Genomic DNA, 8,398 nt, shown 5'->3' on the forward strand with positions numbered 1-8,398 from the left:
TTGTGCTGAAGGAGGCAAAACAAAAAAGTGTTCCTCCTCCTCCTCCCCACCCCCCCCCTTCCCCCAAGCCACTGAACGAAATATCTGACGACGTAATTGTCCAATTTCCCCCCCCCCCCAAAAAAAAAAGCGACATCTCAATGATTCTTTTATTTTTTTAATGAAAAAATAAAAAATAAACTAATTAACAAAAATAATTAAATAACAATTAAAATTAATTTTTTAAAAATCCGCCCGCCTTCCCCTACTCCAGAAAAGCAATCGAGGAGAATCTTTTTTTTGGGGGGAGGGCCCTTAGCGTGCGAATCACTTAAAAAAAAACATGTAGAATAATTTTTGACGGAGATTCCGAACATGATAATGATTTTTCTTAGAAATCATTAATAATTCTGGAATCTAGCTTTAAAAATGACCGACTCAGAACGCTTGGGAAAAAGCCCAGTTTCGGAGCTGTATCGCACAATAGCACATGACGTCACTGCAGGAGCCTCTCCGGTGAAAAGGAGGGTGATTTAGGCATTACAAAATTTCCCTCCCCTTTTTTTCATTTTCCCGAGGGCAGCGCAATTCTATCGACAATATCCTGACCCACCCCAATATCCCCCACCCCCCAACCCCTTTAGCGACGTCCCTGAGTAAAAGCGAGAAATGGGAATAAGTTGAAATGCTGATTTAAAAGACTGAAATGGGAGAGAGTGAGATAAAAAGGAACAGAGAAAAGGATTGGAGGAGGAGGAATGGTTTAAAAGGTATGCAGCGAGGGGGAATAAACTGGGGGGGGGGGCACTCGTTTTCCCGAAGGTTCATAATTCCGAAACACAAATTTCCCATGCCTAAGGGTTCATAATTCCGAACATTTTTGGCATTATTACAAAGTTTCGTTATTCTGAAGGGTTTTCTTTAATATACAAAGGTTCATTATTCCAATGGTTCGTATTTACCAAAAATTAAAAAGGATTAATAATTCCGAAAATGAAAAAGGGTTCCTAAACAACAAACAAAGATTAAAAGGAACACAGGAGGCCGAGATAGCACATCCCTCTCTCCCCATAAGAGGTCCAAAAGGGCTCCAGAGAGAGAAAGAGACAGAGACAGGGGAAATAGTATAGAAGACAACAAAAGGCAATAGGACAATTTAAAGGACAACTGAAAAAGGAAGGAAGGAGGAGAGGAAAATTAGAAAGAGGGGATAAGATCGAAATCGGTGATAGAGAGGGTGAAAGATAGTAGGGGGTATCATGATTGATTAATAAGGTGATAAGTGGTGGTCATCTCACCGATTTCGTTTTATTTTGTGATGTAAAACAATGGGAGTGAAAGCAAAGAATGAAAATTAGTTGAAATGCTGATGAAAAAAGACTGACAAGGGAGAAAAAAATGGAGAGTGAGATAGAAAGGACCAGAGAAAAGGCTTGGAGGAGGAATGTTTTAGAGGGTATACAGCGAGGGCAAATGAACGGGGGCACTCGTCTTTCCGAAGGGTCGTTTTCCCGAAGGTTCATAATTCCGAAACACAAATTTCCCATACCTAGGGGTTCATAATTCCGAACATGAAATAGGGTTCGTAATTCCGAAAATGGAAAAAGGTACCTGCATGTAAACAACAAACGAACCACATCCACCCTCTCCACATAAGAGATCCAAAAGGACTGGAGAGAGATAGAGAAACAGAGACAGAGACAGGGGATAGAGTAGAAGACAACAAAAGACAATAGGACAATATAAAGGACAACTGAAAAAGAAAAGGAAAGAAAGGAAGGAAGGAAGAGAGGAAAATTAGAAAGAGGGAATAAGATTGAAATCGGTGATAGAGAGTGAAAGAAAGTAGGGGGTATCATGATTGATTAATAAGGTGATAAGTGGTGGTCATCTCACCGATTTCGTTTTATTTTCTGCTTTATATATTAGTTAATTTATTTGTTCGTTTGTTCGCTCGTTGCTCTTTATTTGGATTTTGTTATTGGCTCCCCCTCCGCCTTTTTTCTTTTATTCATTGATTGACCGTCCCCTCTTTTCAGGTTCTTTCATAGTGAAAGAACCTGAAAAGAGGGGATGACTGACAAAGAAAGCGGACAAAATATACAGTTCCTCAGGTAGACAAAGGAACATCCCTTCACTGCTATTATGTAAAAATGTGTAGAACAGGTGTCACATGCATATTCACCTTTTTACATAATAGCAGTGAAGGGATGTTCCTTTGTCTACCTGAGGAACTGTATATTTTGTCCGCTTTCTTTGTCCATCATATTCATAGTGTTTGCAACCAAGTCGGAAGCAAGTAACCGCACCTGGAATGACATTCAATTTTACTAAAAATTTGTGGGCAGTTTATTCCCAAGTTTTTATATTCCTGGGGGAAAACATGTATCAAGTACCTTGCCAACCCCCCCCCCCCCACCCCTCCGAAAACAAACAAATAAACAGAAACAAAAACAAAACAGGAAAACTCACTGAGATATGGATGAACAGCTCGCGTCTTATTACGAAAAAATAAGACGCGAACCGCTCAAACCGCAATGAGAATCGCCCCAAAGTACTTATTTTGGGAAGAAAAACTCGATATTAAGAATATGTCATGTGTATTTCATGTGTGTCTGACTGCAATAATATTGTACTGACTCACACCTATGGGAATAATAAGCTACTAATCAAAATCAGGAACAATATTTCATAAGCCGAACATCAACTGATACACAAACTATGTCATTTAATAACAGAAAACCTTTTAACTATTAACAATACCCGTCTACCTTCCATTTAAATAGGGCCTTCACAATGTGGGAATGAAAGTACATGTATTGTTATGTTTTTAAAGCAAAAAAAAAAAAAAAAAAATCAATGTCTTTCAAAAAACACTGCGAAGACCTGTCGACGGAAGACATGTCGCGACGTTGATTACGAAGACTGTTAATGTGCTACGTCGATCAGAGAAGCTAAAATGTTCCGCGTCCTGAACTTGGATAATATGAACATGACTGACAAAGAAAGCGGACAAAATATACAGTTCCTCAGGTAGACAAAGGAACATCCCTTCACTGCTATTATGTAAAAAGGTGTAGAACAGGTGTCACATGCATATTCACCTTTTAACATAAAGGTTCATAGTGTAAACTTCATTTAGTCTGGGAGCGAAAACCCAATCCAGGCATTGACGATACCCGGAAAAGAACTCGGCGACGATGAAAATATCTCGGTCAGTTGAATCTATTGTTACCAAAATAAAATAGACATAGTTTGTCCGAAATACACCTGTAAAAACTATCGTCGTCGAACAAGGTCAAACGACCTCCAAAAATGGGTAACAGCATACAATTTCATATCTTAAGATAATGGTATTACAAATGTAATAATTATTTCGTAGCATTTCTTAAACAAAAAATTTAAGTGCATACTTTCAAGAAATTCGACAAGAATGACTGTGACAATGTCAAGGGCAAATACCGATGTCCACTCTCGTGACTATCAAGTAAAAACACATCGGAAAGAAAATTCACGATATTTACAACTGAATATTTCTTAAAACCTTAAGACATTACTTGATTCATTTTCATAGATATTGACTGTTAAAGAAGACGATGTTTCTATTAATGAATAAAAATAAAGTCGTCTACAAACGTATTTGGCATCATTATTCAGTCCAATAACTTTGTCAAAAAATCTCTTATATTTTCTCTTTTGCTAAAAAAAAAAAAGCTATCATAACCCGATATAAGTACCAGGAAAAAACATAGAGACGAGTTACAAAGCAGCTGTCATACGAAGTGAACAAGGTTACAGGCATCCATTTCTTCTCCTTTACACAAGAGTGAAACTGCCCAGACAAAATCAGGAAGATGGTAGCTGTTGGGAGCCCGCCCCCCTCCCACTCAGTGTTATTTAGGGTACGCATATGCTTGTTCCCTCTTTTTGAAAGCACCCCCTATCTGAGGACTGCCAACATTTCCGAACCCCCCTTTCGCGGGCTTTTTGCGGGCTTTTCCTGCCTTGGAGACCCCCCTAAATCATGAAAAATGCTCAATGTACCCCCCTAAATTCGGAATAATTTCTCAGGAGTCCAAAGAGATGAGAGAAAAAAAAAAACACCCCCTTTTTAAAGAAATCTCCGGGTGAAAAGTTAATACACCACTTTTTTTTTACAATTCTCGGGCCGGACTTTGTCGCACGAAAAGTACCCCTTTACCGGACATTTTGGTAACACGCATGGGGTCCGTCCGTTCTCGGATTGGGGGCCGGGGTTGGGAGCTATGCCGATGATCTCTGAGTGAAATTGGTTCGAATCACCGTGGAGAAAGATATAATCAAAATTAGACACTATTGCATCCGATAATGTATCAATAACCAGGATACTGCTCTGATCTGAGCTACACGTAATAAAAACCACGGAACCGGCGGAGCCGCCCTAAAAGGGGGATATTTAATTGGTTATTCTGCGTAACCAAGAATAGCATTATTTACATAATAAATTATGTGTATTGGAAAAACACTTTCATCTCCTTTAGAATTAACCGTGTCTAAGAAAAACCAAAATGAAATTAAAATTACATCAGTTCTGATATCATAAACAAATTGAGAAATCATCACTACAACCTCAGCACTGTTATTTGCATGTTTACCACTCAGAAATTTGAGGTGAAGCTACAATAAAACTTTTTTTTTTAAATCTGATTTGTCCCTTTTTTCCCCTGTCATCCATGTCACTAACAAGTAGGCCTACAATATTTGCAAAAGGAGAAGATAGAATTGATGAGAGTGAGAGAGAGAGAGAGAGAGAGAGAGAGAAAGAGAGAGAGAGAGAGAGAGAGCTGAGAGAGAGAGAGAGAGAGAGAGAGAGAGAGAGATTGATTTTTTATTCGACAAGCTTCCAACATACAACAATATATAATAATAACAGATCAAAATTAAGTCAGCTAGAACAGGATAACCCACGAAAGTTCGAGAGCTTATTTCCAGTGGTGTCTCCGGCCTACAGATTGTACAAAACGAAAAAAAAACAAAAAAGAAAAATAATTACTTATTTAAGATAATAATAATAATAACAACATTAAACTGATGATAGAAATGATAATAAGTACAAGAAGAAAAAGAAGAAGGAGAAGAAGAAAAGGAGGAGGAGGAAGAAGAGGAAAATAATGATGAATTTGTAAAATTTCTATAACGTACAAAAATATAAGTATATACAAAATGAAAAACTATGAACCAGCAGAAGAATACAAATTTCAATCATATAACATATCATTCACTTCTCTTCTCTGACTCTCAAGTATTAGGTATTCCTTAAATTTCCTCTTAAAATGAGCATAGTTTTCTATTTTTTTTTTATACCATTGGGAAGGGAATTCCAATGTTTTATGGCATTGTAATAAAATAGAGAGAGAGAGAGAGAGAGAGAGAGAGAGAGAGAGAGAGAGAGAGAGAGAGAGAGATGGGTATCGATCGGGGCACAGAAACATGTCACACGCTAAGCTCCGCCTCCGTTCCGCAGTGCCCCAAGCCAACCCCCAGCCAACCCCCTTGGCCTAAAAGAATATAAAACGTCGTGTCAAAACGATTGATACAATGGATAATCTGCAGGCGCGTAGCCACGGGGGGGGGGGGGGGCACGTGCCCCCCCCCCCTAAAATTTCCAGGATCGGTTGAAATTTTGTAGACCCCTTTTTTTGACCTCGATCAATTACATGTATGTGCCCCCCAGACATCAAACTCTGGCTACGCGCCTGATAATCTGGCCAAAAATCTTTCTGTACAGACCTTCGTAAGAAATAATACGGATTAAGAAGAGCATTTACAGCACAAAGAACTTGTTTGCTTATTTCTATTTCTAAGTTATAGTTCTAATCTATATAGAATTTAAAAAAACAGCGGCAGCAACAACAAAATATCAGTAAACAAACAGTGGTGGAATGGGAGTCCACGAATTTAGTTGGCAGAACTGGAACTGAAATAGGGGGCACAGGGGGACACCGGTTTTTATCGGGAAACAAATTGCGAACTCACAATACTAATGAATGTGGGGGTGCATCCCGCCCCCCCCCCCCCCACTCAGAGGTCGGAATGACCGCATGCGTGTTGCCAAAATGTCCGGTAAAGGGGTACTTTTCGTGCGACAAAGTCCGGCCCGAGAATTGTAAAAAAAAAAAGGGGGTGTATTTGACTTTTCACCAGGAGAATTCTTTAAAAAAGGGGTGTTTTTCTTTTTTTTGTCTCCATCTCTTTGGACTCCTGAGAAATTATTCCGAATTTAGGGGGGTACATTGAGCATTTTTCATGATTTAGGGGGGTCTCCAAGGCAGGAAAAGCCCGCGAAAAGCCCGCGAAAGGGGGTTCGGAAATGTTGGCAGTCGTCAGATAGGGGGTACGAGCATAATTATGCGTACCCTAAATAACACTGAGTGGGGGGCCGGGGGCAGGGGCGGCGCTAGACATTTTTCAGTGGGGGGGGGGGTGTAGAGGCCAACGATTACCGACAAAAGTAGCCACCAATTACCGACAAAATTAAATTTCCAATATCTACAACGTCAACCCTATAAACCTGGGGCCGAAGGCTAAATTGTTTTTCCTATGGACTATCTATAGTACTTGCATATGCGCAAAATGGTCATTTTCCTCGACGACATAAATATACGAATTATTTCTTCAATTCAGTCAGCATCAGCATCATAGCTATATATTTTAATGCAGGCGCGGAGCTAGGATCTTATTTTAGGGAGGGGCGGCAGTGAGCAAGAGCATCACTTAAAAGCGCGCTCATTAGGGGGTGTGGGTGATGGGCCTCGCGCGCGAAGCGCGGAAGCTTAGACGTTTACTTAAATTATTAGGAAAAGAAGACGATTAATTGTACCGTTTTCGACTGGTAATCCTAGGCTGAATGAAGTTTCCCCCCCCCCCCCCTCCCGCGCGTAGCGCAAAAGCTTTGACGTTTCATTAAATTATTTTAAAAAAGAAGACGATTTGCTGTACCATTCTCGACTGTTTATCCTTTTCTGAATTCAGTTTCCCCCTCCTCCCGCGCAAAGCGCGGAAGCTTTGACGTTTCATTAAAGTATGAGAAAAAGCAGACGATTCGGTGCACTGTTCTCGACTCTTAATCCTAATCTGAATGAAGCTTCCCCCTTTTGCGCGAAGCGCGGAAGTTTTGACGTTTCATTAAATTATTAGAGAACGAAGACGATTCGTCGTACCGTTTTTTACTCTTAATAAGCCCTATTCATCAGTTTCCCCTCTCGCGCGAAGTGCGAAAGCTTTGACGTTTCCTCATATCATTAGAGAAAGAATACGATTCGTTGTTCCGTTTTCGACTTTAAATAAGCCCTATTAATTTTGTCTGAATTCAGTTTCCCCCTCTCGCGCGAAGCGCGGAAGCTTTGACGTTCCCTTAAATTATTAGAGAAAGAAGACGATTCATTGTACCGTTCTCGACTCGTCTAAATAAAGTTTCACCTTCCGCGCGAAGCGCGAAATTTTTGGCGTTTCATCACAATATAGAGAAAGGAAGACGATTCCTCGTACCGTTTTTAACTCTTATTAAGTCCTATTCATCTGAATTCAGTTTCCCCCTCTCGCGCGAAGCGCGAAAGCTTTGATCTTTCCTCAAATGATTAGAGAAAGAACAAGATTCGTTGTACCGTTTTCGACTCTAAATAAGCCCTATTAATTTTGTTTGAATTCAGTTTCACCCTCTCGCGCGAAGCGCGGAAGCTTTGACGTTTCCTTAAATTATTAGAGAAAGAAGACGATTCGTCGTACTGTTCTCGACTCGTCTAAATGAAGTTTTCCCCTTCCTCGCGAAGCGCGGAATTTTGGGCGTTTCATCACAATATAGAGAAAGGAAGACAATTCCTCCTACCGTTTTCGAATCTTATTAAGCCCTATTCATTTGAATTCAGTTTACCCCTCTCGCGCGAAGCGCGAAAGCTTTGACGTTTCCTCAAATTATTAGAGAAAGAACAAGATTCGTTGTACCGTTTTCGACTCTAAATAAGCCCTATTAATTTTGTCTGAATTCAGTTTCACCCTCTCGCGCGAAGCGCGGAAGCTTTGATATTTCCTTAAATTATTAGAGAAAGAAGACGATTCGTCGCACTGTTCTCGACTCGTCTAAATGAAGTTTTCCCCTTCCGCGCAAAGCGCGGAATTTTGGGCGTTTCATCACAATATAGAGAAAGGAAGACGATTCCTCGTACCGTTTTCGAATCTTATTAAGCCCCATTCATCTGAATTCAGTTTCCCCCCCCCCCCCCCCCCCCCTCTCGCGCGAAGCGCGAAAGCTTTGACGTTTACTTAAATTATTAGAGAAAGAACACGATTCGTTGTACCGTTTTCGACTTTTAGTAAGCCCTATTTGTCTGAATTCAGTTTCCCACTTTCGCGCGAAGCGCGAAAGCTTTGACGTTTCCTTAAA

The sequence above is a fragment of the Strongylocentrotus purpuratus genome, unplaced genomic scaffold (assembly GCF_000002235.5).
Source record: "Strongylocentrotus purpuratus isolate Spur 01 unplaced genomic scaffold, Spur_5.0 spur5_contig_840, whole genome shotgun sequence".
In the NCBI taxonomy this organism is placed as follows: Eukaryota; Metazoa; Echinodermata; class Echinoidea; order Camarodonta; family Strongylocentrotidae; genus Strongylocentrotus; species Strongylocentrotus purpuratus.